Below are 20,942 nucleotides of genomic sequence, written 5' to 3'. Positions count from 1 at the left end.
TCTGTGAACTGAAGTTTCAACGTCTCATCTTTTCTAAACGCTACAACAACATAACGGGCGAATAAGCTTCACGTGTACTGTAATCGCAATAGACGGAGAATAAATGCGTCCGCAGACGCTGCACTTGCGGACACCATTTTCGCGCTCACGTTCAAAAGGTGATCTTTCCAGCGCGTCTGTAATATCAAGTCCAATGCAACTTTTTGGGCACGTTAGAAACAGCCATGCAAGAAACACTTAGGAATTCGAAAGGATTAGCCTCTGAAGAATTTAGGATAAGACGGCAGATTCCCTTTGGAATGAAATCTCGAAATATCAATAGTATTTGATGGAGCTGCTGCACAACAGTATCTCCGCTACAATACAGGGGCGAGACCTAGCTCAGAGAGTACCACTCAGAAACTAGGTAGGAGAAGAATCATTGCGGAGACGTCTTGGATATCTTCACGCGTGTGGTATGCTTGACAGGTCGGTGTTGTAGAAGACGTTTGGTACTTCATCTCAACAGTATCGTGGCACTAATTACTAAATGAAATAGGCAGGCAGCCATCAAAGGGCAGTAACGATGATATATACTGACAGTCGCACGTGTTTTTTTTTTCTTTTTTTAGTGCTAATATTTGATCGCTTTCATCACGATTCCACCGTTATTGTGTTATCACTATAAAGCACGCCAACCTTTCTGTATGGATGATGCTTGATGTAAGGTTGAGCTTGCTGTATGGATCTCCTGTCAAGATATCGAACAAATCATAATCCCATGCAACACATAGTGCGCATGTCGGCAACAGTTTTGCGTATTCTCGAGCCGTCGTGAGCATAACTGGCTGCTTCAGAATGATCAATTACTTAAGCGTAAGCAGTCGAAAAAAGGCGGGTAAGAGTGTGATAGGCTTCAACGGCCGCTGGATTTACCTACTGTCATCGTTGTCCAAAAAGTGTTGATTTACTTAAAGAACAATAGCTTGCTGCCTCCTGACTCCCTCTCCGAAGGAAAAAAAACCATTACAATTGCTTATTCAGTGTTTCCTATAATTCTGCATTTCTGCCTTGTATCCACGGAAAATGTTGCAGAGTATTCGTCGCCGGTGGAGTTGCCCACGTTTATGAAAACCGCGCGTGCCTCCTTACAGCAACCTTCACCGCAAAGAGGAAGCACCTCAACAGATACAAATCGGTTGCATCTCAGACGTCGCCGACATTGGCAAGGCTTTTTCGCACACTCCGAGATGTCATGCAATACCACAGCAGCTAGGGCATGGCGATGAGACGTACCACGAGGTATGCATGTTGCCGAAGCAAAGATAAAAATATGTTCAGTATGCCGACAATGCTAATAGCTCTATTGCGTTTCAATAATATAATATCCTGATAACCAGATAGTGAAGCTAAAGCATCACATTCAGCAAGCTTGCCCGTAGTATTCTCTGATTCCCTTGACACATGGGCTTTCTCAGACTGAGATAGGTTTTGCGTGTAAGACCTCGGTACCTATGCGTGCTATATGTCGCAAAAGTCACTAACGACCCTGTACTGCCGCCACTGCGCTAGAGCACAATAGCGGAGACGTAGACGAAGAGCCACGGTCGAAGAGCCCGTGATTTTCGGGTGTCGTGCTGGTGAGGAATACGGCACCTTGGGGTTCTGCGACGAGTATCAGCGTCAGGTTTCGCAAAAAGACCCCTACCCCTTGCGAGATACGCCGATGCGCTCTGTAGTCTCCGTAAAGCTGCAAACATTTCGTCACTGTAACGGAAGAACGACTACTGACAGAGAGAACAATACTGACAGTTGTCTGTTTTCATATCACAACACGCAGTTTTCAATCTCAAAGTGAGGAAAATAAATTCTCTCTGAGCGACAGAAACATTTCCGCCACTTATACGGCAAGACATAAATGGCAGACTTGCCTTGCTGCCTCGATGATGCCCTTTCTGCCACTGTCTTTTACAAGCTCTTATAACGTTCCATAAAAGCTCAGAGCTCCGTTGCGTTTTGAGCACATTCAAAAGGACGAGGACACCTGAAGCGACAGGGAACTAGCGGGCACTTCCTTCGAATAATTTATAATAGCACGCGCAAAGATGTACATTTTGTGCAGAACGGCTCAGCTGCCCCAGGAAAGTAAAAATTTATTCCAACGTTGAACGCAAACACAGCACTGTTTGAAGTCAAGACGTAGATGATGAATACGCGCTTAAGTTAGCTTATATATTTTTGAAATCTATAATATAATTCCAGCCTGACGCACTCGCCTCTGCAGACGACTTAGATAGGTGAGCTTCTTTCCTGTAAGCACAATTGATGATGCCCCAACACGCGTGGCACCCAAGCCGGCTACTTCCGTCAACTCTAGTAGCTATCGTGTTTGAATGCTGATTCTGGCTATCACTGCACTCTGGTCAAACAATGGATCTGTGCTACAATTCATCTAATAAAGCAAAGATATATGCGCCATGTTGAGGAAAGTTCTATTGAATCGAACGAATATTTTAATGGCGACTTATGGTACGCTTCGGGGCCATCAACATTTCGTGTTGCCGACTGCACAACTGAAATGACAGCATTTTCCGAGAGGTCTAATGTTATGTACGTGACTTAATGGCGACAAAAATAAAATATCGGTTTTCCAGTTGTTGTTTCACCAAGGAGTCCCTTGTATACTAAATTCAATACAATGTTCGTCAATGGAAAGTGAGCGCAGCGCATAAGAATTAGGTTCATTTGCGAGATGCTTGAGGTTGGAAAAGGTGTCGTGAATGAATGCAGGGCAAAGCACAAAATTACCAGAAGCTAGGCCTGTGCTTAAAGTGAAACGGTGCAAAACACAAGTGCTGTAATGGGGTTGCGATAAATTTTACGACATGTCTACGTTATGTCCGTTGCTCACTTCTGAACTATCGCTTACGAAAATGAATTTAGACTTCCTTTAGAACTCCTAATGAGTTCCTATGAAGTCAAAAGGAACTCTATAGGAACTCGCGCTCAATGGAGTCGTCTGCATAGAATCTCTATACGAAGTCTAAAGCAACCTGTCTATAGAAACATGTCATTTCACACACAATACAAGTGCAATAGAGGGTGTATTGACGTTATATGTACTGAATTCTATAAAGTATTTTTTAAAGAACGTCTTTAGAACTTCTAACGTGACCTCTCTACAGAATGGCTCTCCATCGGCTTTCTATAAACGTTCTATAGAGGTTGTATTGATATCTTAGGTACTAAACTCTATAGAAGAACGTTTACAGAGCGTTTCTAGCACTTCTAATGCGGCCTGTCTATAGACTGGCTCTCAATTAGCCCTCTACAAATGTTCTATAGAGGGTGTATTGATATCTTACGTACTAAATTCTATAGAAGAACGTTTATAGAAAGTTTTTTGCACTTCTAATGTGACCTGTATATATACAGGCTCTCCATTCGCTCTCTATACACGTTCTTATATAGGGTGTGTCCACATCATATGTACTAAATTCTATAGAAGAATGCTTATAGAACGTTTTTAACACTTCTAATGCGGCCTGTCTATAGAATGGCTCTCCATTCACCCTCTCTGAAAGTTCTATAGACGTTGCATTTACATCGTATGTACTAAATTCTATAGAAGAATGTTTATAGAAAATTTCTAGCACTTCTAGTGTGGTCTGTCTATAGAGCGGCTCTCTATTCGCGCTATTTAAGCATTCTTCAGGCTGTTTCACTTACCTTGTGCCAAACATAAAAAATATGCAAATGCAACGTAGCTCCAGAGAACCAAGGTAATGTTTGCCGTCGCCCTCAGATGCTCAAATTATTTTTACATTAATTCCTCCTAATTCGATAATTAGTCTTAATTAATTATTTAACTTCTCAACTATTATAATTAGAAGAAAATTATCAATGAGAAAATTGCAGAGCAACATGAAATACTCGCGACAGATATTTCTGTTGCTCAATACGTACTGCATAAAAGTGTTGTTCTGAGTGTGCAAGAATCCCGCGAATACACGCAAAGTGCCTCGAGCGGCCAGTCGCGCGGCAATAATTCAGAAGTTGATTAATTATTTAAGACTAATTATCTAATTAGGCGGAATGCAAAAAATTAGGTGAGTATCTCCAAGCGACGGCTAACAACATTACCTTGGTTTGTTTAGTTCGGTCCAGCTACGTGGCATTTGCATATTTTTAAAGTTTGGCTCAAGTTACATGGAACCCCGTGTATAGAGGGTGTACTGACATCATATGTAATAAATTTTATAGAAGAATGTTATGGAATGTTTGTAGCACTTCTATTGTGGCTGCCTATAGACTGGCCCTCCATTCCCACTCTATAAGCGTTCTATCGTGTGTATTCACATATGCACTGAATTCTATAGAGGAACGTTTATAGGAAGCTTAAAGAAGCTACCGTGCGGCCTGTCTATAGAACGGCTCTATATTTGCACTCTATAAACGCTTCATTAGAAGGTGTGGAATACTGCTGAATAATATCTCAAAGTGTCTTTTTAACTCGAAAATACAACAGTGCATCCATGCAAATTTTTGTACTTGCAACAAATGCTATGAAAAAAAATGATATACGCTAGTTCAGAGCGAATTAGACAATTGCATTTGCCTTTAACGTGGTGGGAGGTCCTCAGCAGAGAACGTACTGAGATATTGACACATAATAGAAAGATTCACGTACTGTAACACGTTTAGATATTTTGCTTTTTAGCTCGATATACAGAGCTGTTGCTAAGCTCTTGTAAAATTACCCCTCGCGCCAATTTCCAAGGAATAAAAAGCCTGCTTATTTCAAATCCGTTTCATAGGTTTTTACTATCATGCAAGAGCATCTTTACAATCACTCAAGAAGGCGAACAAAACAAAAAGCGAAATTACACAACGTAACGTCCAGGAAGCGCATTGTGGTTTCTATCGCCGATGCAGGTGAATCACAAAGATGACCAAGGAACACTAAACAAAACTGCGCGTAAGCAGCCGCGTCTATCCGCTGGAACGCAGTGACTGCAGCACTTGGCAGCAAACACACAGAACGCCGCCGCACATTTTGGCCTACGTCACTAAAATGCGACGCATGCACGCTGCAGAGACATGCTGTTCTTTCGAGGAATCTTCGTAGGTCGCACGATACACAGAGAAGGCACGAACGACATGAGTGCAATCCGCGCACGATAAACACACCGACACGAAAGCAAGATACGGACGACATGGGTATAACCTGCGCCACACGAGCAAAATTAAGAACCATCGTATATTTGTTGCTTTGCGACGGACAATTACAAAGCGCACGGAAACATCGCACACTGCCATGTGTACCTCCGAGATTGTGTCAAAAATTTCTGGGCTACATTTAATGTTGAAGACAGCATGAAGCTACTTAAACGAAGTTACGGCGCAGGTAGCACAGCTAACGGCTGCGGGAAATGTCATTTATGCGCTTTAAGGCAGGTGATCGGAGTTCAAACCGTTCAAATCACGCCCCAGCGATGGATTTCTCAGGATCGCATAACCAGATTTCGAAGGCCATGCTTTGCTGCCTACTTGCGGCATAAGTGATGCAAAAGCAAGAATTGGTTATGGAATTTCTTCCTGCGCTAAATTGTAAAAATTATGGGGTTTTACGTGCCAAAACCAGTTCTGATTATGAGGCACGCCGTAGTGGGGGACTCCGGAAATTTGAACCACCTGGGGTTCTTTAACGTGCACCTAAATCTAAGTACACGGGTGTTTTCGTATTTCGCCCCCATCGAAATGCGGCCGCCGTGGCCGGGATCCTGCGCTAAATTGTAGCGTACAATATAGACTGGTAGATGGTTCTTTTTGTCTCGCAACATATATATATATTATATATATATATATATATATATACGTAATTGGGCACAGAATGGCACAAAAACGTTCTGTAGTGGTTATTATTGCTGGCATCACGGAGGCCACAACAACAGCCTCACAAGTATACAGACAGCGCTGGCGGCGCCGGTCCCACGCCACCGGTAAGATAAGGCGTGTTGTTATTCCTCCGTCTTGAATGTGCCGGTCGGTAGTGCACGCTGCTTCGATGTGTTTGTTTGATCGTGTGTTTTTAGTTTTGCCGTAATTCGCGTGCACGAAAGTGCCGGAAGATAGCCTGCGTCTCGCTGCAAACTCGCCGTATGCGTGGCGCGCCAGGCAAATGCGGACCAACGATTTTCATGCCGTGGAGTACGTTCCCTTTGTCTTGGCTGGTCGTGGAAAGATTTACGGACGTCGCAATGAAATAATGTGTATTATTAGCGTGCCTCAGCTCGTCCATTACGCAACGGCACGTATGCTGGGATCAACATCGTCGACGCAGCACTGGCAACGCGGAGAGCTCTTTTCGATCTCATCGTACTGTTCAAAAGGTAAGCAATCGTACTTGCTAACTACACGTGTGTTGTGCGTGCTTATCGTGTGCATAGAGTGCCTTGCGGACGTAGGAAATAGAACACCCACGACAACAGTGAAATCTGTGCTGATGCTTGCGGCGCACTGGTTGTCAGAATTTAGTTACGCAAATTTGTTGCCACAATGCGGAATTGATAATCCTGATAAGCGTTTTCTTCCGCTGTGATAGATTACGTTCGAAAATCATCGTGTTCATCTTGTGCAACTGTGCGTGAGCTCCCGTTTTTCTGCTGCAGTTGCATAGTAACGATTCACCTGCCTCTTCACCGATTCTTTCAATGACGTTTCCTTGCTTATAAATCCTTCGACGTTGTGGGTAATCTCTGCTTACGAGGTTTATGGCTTACGAGCAGCAGCAAAAAAATGTAAGCCAATCACAGCTTGCTACTTACTAGTGCTGTGCTGCCACTAGCTACTAGCTGCCACTGCTTACTAGCTGTGCTGACATATCTTTCACATAAAAAACATGGCAGGGGAAAGTTTCTTAATCTAAGTAATAAAAAAAACGACTCTCTAAAAAAATTTCAATATACATTGTAATGTGCAGCTGCGACGTGCCCAAAAATTTACTTTGATGAAGAGGTCCAATTATCAAGACCTTCAATAATTTCAACCTTTTGCTCTCTTGCCATCCTGTACTAGTGCAGACATTGTTTTCGTGAATATTTTAGGTGCTCCTTGCATGTGTTTACGATATGACAGATTATTGTTCCACTGCTATAAGCTAACACAACTCATTTTGTAGGGGTGAGGCCTTGGCCCGCAACAGTGTCCACTAAAAGGAGGAGCCCCCAGAAATGCAGACCCGATACGAGTGCCTGCAGCAGCATGGCTGGATGCTCATGTCAGGTATGTATGAAGTGTACATGTTCCAAAAAAGTTGGATCTTGGTATCATTCATGGTTCAGTTTAGCGACACATAGTTTATGCAGTTTACTAAAGAGGATAAATATTTATGCAACTGTATTCAACTTACTTACATGTCTGTGTAAAGATTATGCACACATTATCATGTTCTGTATAAAAGTAGACCTAACATGTCCTGATGTTTAGTATTTTTTCCTGCATAAATTGTTTGGCTGCAAGATAAATTTTATTTTTGCTAAGTACACAGTATGTTTATCGCTTTTTAGTTTGGTTTTATTGTCTTAAAACTGTTTCCTATGCTGTTGCATTTATTCCCATATGTTTCCTGTTTGTGCTGCAAGCTCATGCAGTTACCTGTGCATGTAAGAATTTGTAGTGTGGTTTGCCACATGTGTCACAAGTCTGAGCACGTAGCATGCACACCATTGTTTATCATTAATATCTTCCCAGTTATTTCTGTCCTGTTGCCTGAACAACTGTGTCTGACAAATACACATTTGATTAGCTTGAATTTGCTGAAAATAAATATGAAGGTCAGTTTTCGCTCTGCTCAGTTACTTCAGTATAAATAGGCAGACTGATTTCGATCCCTTGTCATCTCGAAAGGATATATTTTTTGTGCATTATTAATGAGAGCTCGCTCACACGTCTTCTTATTTATGTGCTCTGCCTCACTGATTTCTCTAGTTAATTTTTCAGTGTGGGTGAACACAGATGAACAATCTTAATCCTACATTATGCCCTGTTGTGACAATGCATGGCCAAGTTGGACAAGCATACTGATCTTTTGAGTGAAATATGGTCATCTTTTAGGCACATGTTTAGGCACCGGCCAGTTTGCTCTATGTAAGTTTGACCACATGTGAAAGGAATACAGTACACTACCTGTGACACATAAGGGAAAATTTGGTGGTATTTCTCACCGACGCAAGCCTCCCTTGCCTGCTTGCCTTTCTCAATTCGCTTGCGGGCTGCCATGCATATCCTGCCTGCTTTATTTTTCGCTAGAAATACATGTGCATAGCAGTCTAAAGTGACCTAAGGCAGCCTGGCCAGGGAGACTTGCTTTATTAAAGATAACATTAAATTTGTCTTGTGTCTGTCAGGGTTAGTGTTGTCTATTTCTGCGATCATATGCATATTTGGTCAAATGTACATGGGGCAGACTGGCCGGTGGCTCAACATGCGCCTAGGAGAGAAAATTATACGTACCAGGGGGTTGAGCGATAAAGCCAATTTTTTGCTCTGCCTGTTAAAGCAATGTGAAATTGAGGACGGCAGTCCAAACTCGGCGTTGCAAACTTTTCATTGCAAACAACCCTAAAAAAGTCTGATTGGTTCCCATGCAACAGATAGTTAAATGCATTGTTATGATTGCTCAAAATCTCAAGCTCCAGGTGAGAAATTGAATACTGCCATATTACGCATAGCACATACGAACTATGGCGACCAGCAGATGTAATATTTTTTCACCCACTGAACAATAGAAGCCAGCAGATCATTCTCTTTTTCTTCCAAAAATTTGTTTGCTATGCGTAGCGCGATGTCTATATAGGAGCCTTAGTTCATGGGTGTTCCTACTTGCTTACATATGTTAAAATTGGAATGTGTTGTCATTACAAGATGACATTAATGTGTGACTGGGCCGCTGTCTTTTGGAGACACTTTATTTTTGTCACTAGCAATGGCTTTCTAGTGTCTGTGCATTGGCCTAGTTCTAGTGTCACAAAATCTTGGCAAAGTGAAAATATTCTCAAAAGTGTTTACCTGAGAACTGTCCCTCTTCACGGAGATACTTCTGCTACTTTCTTGTTATAATTTTTTTTCTGAAATACCTAAATGAAACAGCGTAGTGCTACAACTATATGCATATAAATATTTATACCACATTTGTAGATATATATATTTGTGACATGTTTGCGCCTGCCTATACATTATGGCTAAATGTTCATTACACCTTTTTAAAATGATTTTCAATTGTATTTTGCAGGCTTCACCATGGCAGAGTACCAGGCGGAACCAACGAGGTTAAAAGCTAGCGTTTCCTCGCTGCTTTACCAGGTAGTGAAGTAGTGGGCGATCATGTAAGAATGAACTTGCAACATGTGAGCAGTAGCCAAAGCTTCATACAGGTCATGCTGGTGGTAAAAACTGGAATGCTGAGAAAAACCACATTATTTATTGAAGTATGAAATTATTCCCATTTATTTGTTTATACCTCACTAAAGCCTTACATGCCTCCAGGAAGGAATTGGGTAAAATGGGAAAGCATTATTACATCAAAGTAAACACGTTATTCAAAAAAGCATCATTTGCATAGCACAAGCATGATGTAACATTTTTTATTCAGGTGACGTTTTATACAAATCCACGAAAATTCCAAGAAACGAAGCTATTAAGTTAACAATTCTTACTAAAAAACAGTGATATCACAGTTCTATTAGTTGCACCTAATCGATAACTAAAGTTGGCGAAATTGACGTATCATACACTGCTCTAAAATACAATCATTAATTTGTGAGTAGGACGTGCAAAATGCTTATAAACATTGGAACATTTCACACAAGCGGTAAATTCATATATCATATTCCTTGACTTAAGACATAGCTGATCCAGTCTGCAGAACTGTGATATGTGTTTTTATTGCAGAGTTGGGGATTGTTAAACTTCGTGCTGTTACTTTTCTTTAAACCTGCCTATTTTCAATAATTTTTACTTTAGGCTCTGAATTGAAATTCTTCCAGCAACCGCTAGACCTTAACTTTCTCAAATACTACAAATTTAATGCAAAATAGCCCTGTGGTTGTCTCAGAACCATTTAGGAATTTCACACGTATTTAAGGACGGACATCGGAGTTGGTCCTTAGCTAAAGCTCGAGGGCCAATTCCGATTTGCAGAACAGAATTGTGCTTGCTAGTTTTTTTTGTGATTTATAGTTCCAAACATGATACGATTTTTTTTAAATTGTGCAATTTTCAACCATTATTAAAAATTAATTAAAATTATTAATTAATTAAAAATTAAATTAAAAATGTTTTAAATAACAAGCATCAAGTTCAGTCCCGTGGTTGCCGAGAAAAGCGATTTCACTATTCACATGCATAGGAGCTCCTGAGCTAAATCATTTTCTTAGGTATTGTGTGCCTCAGTCATGTTTGTATTTCCCAGCATAATTTTGGAATATTGAGCCTGATCTCAAAATTTGCCTTATAACAACATTGAAGCTTATTAAGCTTTGTACAATATATGATGCACTTCTCTAGGAGTACCACTGTTTGCTGCATTTTTACATGGACTGCCAGTGTTCTTTTTACACTTCAACATAGGCCAGAATGCTGTGTTTTATAAGTTTAGTGTGGTTTTGTGGAGTTGTCGCATAACATTGCAGTGCACATATATTTGTGCACATTGATATGAATCTACTTTCAGGCTTTAGTATTGAACCATTTAATGTGCACGGCTGGAACAGCAGGTCCTTCTGCAGTTTTAATGCGAACCTTTCTTGTCTTAGACAAGCCTGCTTTTTTCAGATGTCAACTCCAGTCGAGTCTGCCACAAATGTTTTCCCGTTTCGTATGTTAGCACCACCAGCTTGATCCGTGAAACGCATTGGCAGCTACAGTTTGTGTGTTGCAAGTTCTAGGCTAAAGCATGTATGCAGACTGTTCTGAAGTGTGTATGTAGTATGTATGATGCATGTATCTATTCTGAAGTGCAATAAACGTTTAAAACAGATCACTTTGTGGTTGCAGTGCCAATTATTTTTGCCACTGCATTTACTGCAGTCGTTAATGTCTGCAGTACAGTTCTCTAGAACCTCGGCAAAGTACAAGCACATTACAAACATCGACATAGGTTTTATAGAGATTTGTCTTTTGGGTCTGTAAAGCAACTGCAGAGATGTTTTAAAGAAATTTCTCTTTACAATGTTAAAAGGAACTCAATCGAAATGTTCTATAGAAATTTGTCTTTAGGATCTTTAAAATAACTCCGTAGAAACGTTTTGTAGAAATTTGTTTTTACAATCTTAAAAGGAACCCAATAGAAATGTTCTATAGAAATTTGTGTTTAGGATCTTAAAAGGAACTCCGTCGAGATATTTTATAGAAATTTGTCTTTACAATCTTAAAAGGAACTCCATAGAAATGTTCTATAGAAATTTGTCTTTAGGATCTTAAAAGGAACTCCATAGGAATGTTCTTTAGAATTGTGTCTTTAAGATATTAAAAGGAACTCGGTAGGAATGTTCTATAGAATTGTGTCTTCAGAGTTCCTATAAGAATGCGGTGGCCAAATAACTGTTGGAACTCCATAGGAAAATTCTATAAGCAGTCAAAATAAACACAATAGAATTCTATCGAACAAGTTCAAAAGACTTTCTAAAAAAACACATTAAAATTTTTGTAAGGGTAGATAAATACTGAAATTGTGCAGGCAGCATAACTAGTTGCGGATACTACACGTACTATCGACCAAAAAAGTTTACGGACCAAGGGATCTGACAAAAAGCTGAATATCTCCGCAACTCCAAAACGCAGCCTGCTATTTCCATTTCCAACCTCAACTGCTATAGGTGAACAACATTGTGATGTATGGTTCCACTGGCTACTTTTAAAGTCTGCTCGGATATTTAGCGTTTTCTGAGATCTCGTGTTCAGTAAACTTTTTTGGCCGATAGTACGTGATCGCAGGATGCATTACAACATAGTAAAGTAGCTTGGCAGTAAAAGAACTCTAACTCTGTTCTTAATGCTTCGCATGTTAGCAAGACGAGGGCAACAGGCCGTCATCGTCAAAAGAGGAATGCATCGCGAGGATCGCGACATAAATTGCTGGTGCTGGTGGTGTACAACGCGAAGCTGCGATCTTTGGCTGGCAGCTTTCGCGGAGTTGTATGCATGCATCGAATGAGGTGTCTGACAGCTCTCATGCTTATCTAGCTGCCAATAGGTACATAAATACTCGCGATATTCGAAATTACAACATGCAAAAGATGGGGGGGAGCCGTAAAATATGGACGCAGCATGAAATCCGTGAGTAGAAATTCTGGCATAAAACATGGTAAGATGTATGCTCTGCAGTATAACCAGGGTAATATCATCAGCAATTTCGATATCATTGTAAAAGCAGCCGAATAATTCTATACTGACCTGTACGGTTCCCAGAGCGGCGGAGCTACCTTCATTCGAAGTAGTGATGAACAGGATACAGAGGCTCCTTCTATAAGTAGCCATGAAGTTAGAAGGACATTGCAAGACATGACCAGGGGAGAAGCTGCTAGAGAAGATGGAATACCAGTCGATTTAATCAAAGATGGAGGAGATATCATGCTTGAAAAACTTGCGGCCCTTTATACGCAATGCCTCGCGACTTCAAGTGTACCAGAGAGCTGGAAGAACGCCAACATTATACTAATCCATAAGACGGGAGACGTTAAAAAATTGAACATTTATAGACCCATTGGATTGCTTTCAGTATTGTATACAATATTCACCCAGATAATTTTCAATAGAATCAGAGAACACTTGACTTCAGTCAACCAAGAGAACAGGCTGGCTTCAGGAAGAGATATTCTACAATGGATCACATCCATGTCATCAATCAGGTAATCGAGAAATCTGCGGAGTACAATCACTCTCTCTATATGACTTTCATAGGTTATGAAAAGTCATTTGATTCGGTAGAGATACCAGCAGTCATGGAGGCATTGCGTTGTCAAGGAGTACAGGAGGCATACGTGAATATCTTGGCAAATATCTACAATGATGCCACAGCTACCTTGGTTATCCACAACAAAACTAGATAGCTACCTATCAAGAAAGGAGTCAGTCAAGGAGACGATCTCCCCAATGCTATTCACTGCATGCTTAGAAGTATTCAAACTCTTAGACTGGGAAGGCTTAGGAGTGAGGATCAATCGTTAATATCTCAGCAACCTTCAGTTTGCAGATGAAATTGTCCTATTCAGCAACAATGGGGACAAATTAAAACAGATGTCTGAGGGCCTTAACCGAGAAAGCGTAAGAGTGGGGTTCAAGATTAATATGCAGAAGCAAAGACAATGTTCAAATGCCTCGCAACGGAACAAGAATTAAGGATCGCCAGTCACCCTCTAGAGTCTGTAACAGAGTACGTTTATCTAGGTCAAATACTCACACTGGTCCCTGATCATGAGAAGGAAATTTACAGAAGAATAAAATTGTCTTGAAGTGCATATGGTACCCAGTCGAAAAATCCACCAATCTGTGTCTGGTGTTTACGCCACAGCGGTATTTCAGACATGGGTTCTGGTGTGTCTGGTGTAACCTTGCCCGTCTGGCGTGTCTTATGTAACCTGGCCGGTCTGCCGTGTCTGGTGTAACTCGGCCGGTCTAGTGTGACCTGGTGTGAGCCGCTCTGGTGTTTCCTGGTGTGAACTAGTCTGACAACTCCTTGTGTTTCGGGTCCTCGTGCGATAAGGTGTAATCTACTTTGATTTCATACGCATCGGCACCAGTATCGCATTGCCAACTATGATGTCATGATTAGCAGGTTTGGAGACCATACATTGGATTTATTGTTGTTTTGCTGTGGCCAGCCGTGTTCGCGGCAGCTCCCTCGTTTTCTGGGAGAGCCATACCCGAATTCTTTAAGTGGCTTAACATCAGAGAGTCCTCTTGCGGAGACATAGTGCTTGAAAAAAAAAGCTATTGTCGACTTTCATTTCAGAACCTTTGCTGTAGATTCATGCCCTGCTTTCCATGTAAAAATAATGCATGCAATACAATTCGACTTTACATCAATTTTAGAAATACTTCTGAATGAACCAGTAGATTACAGTAGAATATCACTAATATAAACCTACTAAAGCAAGTTGTAACCGCAACTATCAACACGTGCACAAATCTTCAACCTAGTGTTCATACAGCTTACATGTACGGGTTGATCGCTTACGCAGTAGTTGATCGTATGTATAACACTCAGTACATTCACTATTTTATAGGAGCTTACCGCAAAACATTTTCAGTCTTTTGTAATTCACATTATGAACAATGAGACACGCATTGTGGTGGTTAAGCAGCCACAGCATAAATTATGGTCCTAACGTATTCATGTGCATGCCTTGATATGTTGCCCAACTACGCGGGTGCAATAAGCATATTCAAGTCTCTGCTTGGCGTTGTGCATTGTGTCGTGCATAGTAATCTTGAGAGCATATACTGCATGCTTTTTATAGGCCACAGCAAACGTGTGCTGCCTCGTGAAACTGTGTCAACGAAAGAGCGTTAATTCCTTGAAACTAAAGAAGCCAGCAGAAGTCCCCACCTCAACAAGGTACACCCTATCACAAAAAAAATCACCAGCCCTTCCCCTGTCGAGAAAATGGGGTAAGCGAAGCTTGTCATGTGTGTATCTGACCTTCGTGGTGATTTTCTTTCGTTCTATCTATCTTTCACACTCTCTTTCTTTCTTATCTCTCTCTCTCTCTCTTTGTATATATTTCTTTCTCTTTCTTTCTTTCCCGATCTCTTTCTATCTCGTTCTTTCTCTCTTTATTTCTCTTTTTTTCATTCTCTCTTTCTCTATCTTTCTTTCTCTGACCTTCGTGGTGACTTTCGTTCTTTCTCTTTCTCTCTCACTATCTATCTTTCCCTTTCTCTTTCTTTCTCTCTCACTTCCTTTCTCTCACTTCCTTTCCTTCTTTCTCTTACGCTTTCTCTCTTTTTTGTCTCTGGTATGTGCCATTGAGCTTGGAATTTTTCTGCACTATCGCCAGGATCGGCCCACTATTCAGTAGGACACCACCCCGCCACCACCACCGCCGACACATGTTATCCTATGAAGCATCGCTTAAAAAAAGGCAGGCCATCTGCCAGACTACCAGTAAAAGGTAGTCTTGCACTCCATGCACAGCTAGGCACTGTAAGGAAAGTGACAGTGTGGTTCTATTATTTTCAGTATTTTGCAATGGTCGCTCGTTCATCAACTTCTGGTACTTGTAGATTTAGTTTTTTTCCCTATCGCGGGAATGGTTGCAAGTGTTTAGATACGCGTATTACTTTTATTCCTGATGATGTAAAACTCCGTGTGGTACTGATTTAATATTTGTCAAGTTGTATTCCTTCAGTGTACCTTCTATTAATCTTATTTGGCCGTCGCTTTAATTTTTTTCTGATCATTGCATATGTTGGGTTGCGTTTGTATTTATTTTTCACGTGTTTATGTCTATATATATACTTGTATATGTAATTATTTATGTATTCTGCCCCTCCTGCTTGGGCTCCCCCAATTTTGCCTGCAGTATTGAATAAATAAAAAAAACAAAAAAGGAGGCATAGGTGCCAAGGCAGCTCACACAAAGCACAAAGTAACAATTCATGCAGTCAGCGAGCAAATAGTCTAACCCATTTATAACGATGCCGCTTTTAACAATATATCGGTTATAACAATGACAAGCTGTTGACTTTTGGATGTTTACTATGGTCTTCTGTACTCCCAAGAGAGTCAAAGGCATTTGTACGACCGGCGACACCGAGACGTGTACTTCCCGCCTGGTTATTTGGTGCTTCTGTTGTTTCCGTCGCGTTAGGTCGGCCTGTAAGATAACCTGCTCTCTCGCTACACAGGCCCATACCGAGTACTTCGTGCCGTGACTCCCGTCACCTATAAAATCACCTCTGATGTCCCAACTGCTTCTCCGTCTAGTGATTTCGTGCACGTTACACGACTGAAGGAGTATCACCCTCCCAATGATGACATTTACACGCTCCGAGATGTCACTTCTGCCACCGGGGGATAATGCTACACCCGTGTTGTATTTGGTCATTTGAACGAGGCGCGCGGACGTGATCACTCGAGCGAAGAGGACTAAATACGAACTGGGCTCGCGCTGTCAACCCAACCGGTCAGCGTTGCAACTGCAGCTGTAAATATAATCTGTAAATATTGTAGTTTCTCGTTTATCTGACTCGTCATTCGCGTAACAATATTAACAATGCATGGATCACAATACCCTAGTTTTATGCTGCAGTATTCACATTCACTATGATAACCAATTGGTTTACGTTTATTCTGTAGATGCCAAGTTGCTGCAATATGGGAGGCTGAAGAGCCGTGCAAATATTTGTTTATTCAGTACAATAAATAAAATAGATTTTGCTAAGAAAATTAGAGCATAAATTAACCTAAGTGCGCCCAATTTCCTCGCATGCGCTAAACAACTAAATAATTTGTCAATGCAAAATGATAAGTATGAGCTGCTTACCTCTTTATTTTTGAATAAACGCCATATCAAGACTGATGCCTAGAAGAACCTTATAATGAAACTGGGAAGTCTTGTGGAAGCCACAACCAGGTCACAGCCAATCGATGCTACCCAGAGATACACCACAGCCTAAAAAATACAAATAATTCGTGACATCAATGGAAACTTTTTTTTTTCTTCGCGTCATCAATAAAGATTTGTTTTTACGTAAAAATGTTACCCCATTACCAGTTTTATGTCATTAAGTATCGGTAGCAAAAAAAGCCTGTAATTGAGCGATAAATGTAACTGGAAAGAGCAGGTACATTCAGTGCCATTAATGTATGAGCTGCACACAAAATTGTATGGCTTACCTTAATTTGAAACAAATTTTTAAAGAGACTATAGAAGCAACACATAAGCAGTTTCAGTGAGCCAAAGTAAAGTAGTTCGGCTTTGTGAACTGCAGAAAGAGGCACAGCTTGTTCCAGCCAACCAGAAGAAGAGCTTTTCTAGTATCCGCCTCTGATCACGCTTTGAGTAAATAGTGATAAACAAAATACAGCTTGCGATACGAGGCTATTATTACATAAACCATACGTGCAGAAGCATATATTAGCATGCTTTATGAGAAGCCAGAGGAGTAGTACTATACTGATCAGAAGTCACATAAATAGCTACGTTCTGACTCAAAACAACATTTTTAGTTTATCAACACTGTCTGACAAGTAAATGAGAAACTTAGTGCGGGCTAATGTTTAATGATTGAGTGCGATACAACAAGATCCAAGAGGGACACCTCAGAACACAAAAGCTATCAACTCAAGAATATTTTGTTGAGTTGATAGTATTACCATGATTATTACGTATTACGTATTAACATGATTATTAGAAGCCAGAGGAGTAGTACTATACTGATCAGAAGTGATATAAATAGCAATGTTCTGGCTCAAAACAACATTTTCAGTTTATCAACACTGTCTGACAAGTAAATGAGAAACTTAGTGCGGGCTAATGTTTAATGATTGAGTGCGATACAACAAGATCCAAGAGGGACACCTCAGAACACAAAAGCTATCAACTCAAGAATATTTTGTTGAGTTGATAGTATTACCATGATTATTACGTATTACGTATTAACATGATTATTAGAAGCCAGAGGAGTAGTACTATACTGATCAGAAGTGATATAAACAGCAATGTTCTGGCTCAAAACAACATTTTCAGTTTATCAACACTGACTTACAAGTAACTGAAAAACTTGGTGTGGGCTCATGTTTAATCATTGAGTGCGAGACAACAAGGGCCACGATGGACACCACAGAACAAAAAAGCTATGAACTCAGGATTAATTTTGATGAAAGGATTTTAAAAATACTTGCACTGCATGTGCACTTGTACAGCGCAATATTCCTTTCAGAAAGAGTGCACAAGTTGCCATACAAATGGACAAAAGCATGATAAACAGTAGTTGCATAAAACAATAGAGTAAATAAGCATGGAGTGATTGCTATTTCATGCCATTTAGACAGTATTCCCCCTTTTAATGCAATCATAATGAGTGCTAGTTGACACAAGTTGTCCCATTTTTTATGTCGTATTCCTCAGTGATATTGTTGGTCAATTGGTTGCCGTAGGTGAACAAAACAGATGAAAAACGTAAATGTGGCACGCATCATCAGCCGTGTCAATGCATCGTCAAGTGAGATAAGCATACTTGTCCCTTGAGTGAATTATGGTGCTCTCTTGAGGGCGTGTTGAGGCACCAGCGATCCTGCCCCATGTATGTTCGACCAAATATACACATGATCAAAGAAATAGACAACGCTACCCTTGACGAACACACGATGAATCTGGTATCAAGCCTCCCTTGTCTGGTTGCCTTTCTCAATCCGCTTGTGGACTGCTCTACACACGTATATTCAGCGAAAATAAAGTAGGAAGGATATGCACGACAGTCCACAAGTGAATAGAGAAAGGCGAGTAGGCAAGCGAGGTTTGTTTGGTTAAAGATACCATATAATTTGTCTAGTGTGTTTCAGAGGCAGTGTACTGCAGTCCTTTCACATGTGGTCAAATGTACAACTGACAGACTGGCCGGCAGCTAAATACGTGCCAAATAAATTACCACATTTCACTCAAAAGACCAGTATGCTAGTTCGATTTGGCCGTGCATTGCCGCGATAGGGCTTCAGGCCAGATTAAGATTGTTCATCTGTTTTGATCGATAGTGAAAAATTGACTAGAGAAAATTTATCAGTGAGGCACACCACATAAATAAGACATGCGTGAGCCAGCCCCTATTATCAATGCATGAAAAAAAGGTGTCGCGGTTTCACCCGAAAGGCGAAGCATCAATTGCGATAGCAAATTAGTAGAGAGCTATACGGAATAAGGATAGTAGTTTTATCAGCTGTATGAGCTTTGACATGCAGCAGCACTAGCAACGGGCAGAACTGTTGTCGACGCCATCGGCGTTTTGCCCACGTTCGCACAGAACGCGCGCGATATTGGTGACTGTTGCCGGTGCCTCTGGGAGCTGCTCAGAGGTTTTCGACGAGATCAGAATGACAGTCCTCGAGCTGCATCGGAAATATTACCCACCTTCTCGCCTCGCAAGGTTTTATTGCGATAGCAATTATATGGACACTCCAAAGCAGATTTCTGCCGTCGGCGTCGCCGTCGCCGTGAGGTTCCGTATGACGTCAATGGAGATGAAATCGTCGGCGCGCGCCGCCGAACGCTGTATGTGCGAGTGAAAGGGCGCGAGGGACGCGCGCTTTCACGGGGAGTGAACGCACGGCGGAGAACAAACGCGCGTTCTGCGCCGTGCTCGCTTAAGGGCTGCAGAAGTAGGCGTCTCTTTCCTCTTACAATCACCATATATGTAGAGCAAACGCGCCTTCTTCTGACGCACGAAAGGCCGTGGGGGGGGGGGAGGGGGAGGGAAGGGAGGCGACGTTTAGCTGCGGCACCAAGTGCCAATTTATATCAGAGGCTCCGGCAACACTCACCAACGCCGCACGCATCTTGTGCGAACGCGGGCAAAACGCCGACGGCGTCGACAACAGTTCTGCGTGCTGCCGGTGCTGCTGCATGTCCAAGTTTATACAGCTGATAAAGCCTACTATCATTACTCCGTATAGCTCTCAACAAATTTGCTATCGCAATTGATGCTTCGCCTTTCAGGTGAAACTGCGAGAACTTTTTTATATGAACACGCATTTGGTGCGGCAGCTAAACGTTGCCTCCGCTCCCTCCCTCCCGTCCCCCCACGGCCTCTCGTGCGTCGGAAAAGTCGCGTTTGCCCTCTATATTTGGTGACTGTAAAGGAGAAAAGAGACGCTTAATTCTGGAGCCCTTTAGGGAGCACGGCACGGAACGCGCGTTTGCTCTCCGACGTGCGTTCGCTCCCCGTGAAATCGCGCGTCCCTCGCGCCCTTTCTCTCACACATACAGCGTTCGGAGCGCGGCGACGATTTCATCGCCGTTGACGTCATGCGGAACCTCACGGCGACGGCGATGCCGACGGCAGAAATCCGCTTTGGAGTGTCCATATAATGGATAAACTGAGCACGAGATCGCGGGATCGAATCCCGGCCGCGGCGGCCGCATTTCGATGGAGGCGAAATGCAAAAACGCCCGTGTGCTTGCGTTGTAGTGCACGTTAAAGAACCCCAGGTGGTCAAAATTAATCCGGAGCCCTCCACTACGGCGTGCCTCATAATCAGACCTGGTTTTGGCACATAAAACCCCACAATCAATCAATATAAAGGATAAAAGCACCTTTTCTCGATGACAAGGGATAGAATTCAAAAGATGAATCGCCAAAAGTAAAGGCACACTAAGAAGGAACACTGACAGGACTGTGTTGGGTGCTTTTTAGGGGCGAAGCTCCTTAGGGTGTGGGGGTCTGTCCCTCCTCTGTAGTATGTAGTAGTAGTAGTCGTAGTAGTCGTCGTCGTAGTAGTAGGTAGCCAAGTCTACTTTAAAAGAAATTCCGAAAGTTGTGTCCGTAGCGCGGAATCGAACCAGGGACCCCTCGCTTCTCAACGCGCGGCGCTAGCCACTACGCCACGAAGCGCACATGGACACACGCACCACGATGACAATACATACCCAACATTAACGAAAGACTGCGCGTTACGGCCCGTGTAAGAAGCTGGTGTAAGACGCTGTGGCCTCTCCGCCTTACACCCGTATTCATAAACGCTCCTCGACTTGAACTTGACTTGCCACCGCCTTGGGCAGCGCGTTCGAAACGCGTTGAAGGCGGTGGCAAGTCAAGTTCAAGTCGAGGAGCGTTTATGAACACGGGGGTTATACTCTCTCAGCAGTCATGTGATGGCGTCGGCAAACGCGGTGCACGTTCCGGCATGTGTAAACGGCTGCGTAAGACGCTGTGGCCTCTCCCCCTTACTAGAGAGTACTGCACGT

This window comes from Dermacentor silvarum, chromosome 9 (assembly GCF_013339745.2).
Source record: "Dermacentor silvarum isolate Dsil-2018 chromosome 9, BIME_Dsil_1.4, whole genome shotgun sequence".
In the NCBI taxonomy this organism is placed as follows: domain Eukaryota; kingdom Metazoa; phylum Arthropoda; class Arachnida; order Ixodida; family Ixodidae; genus Dermacentor; species Dermacentor silvarum.
The sequence above is the reverse complement of the archived record's forward strand: the minus strand, read 5'-3'. Positions refer to the sequence as shown.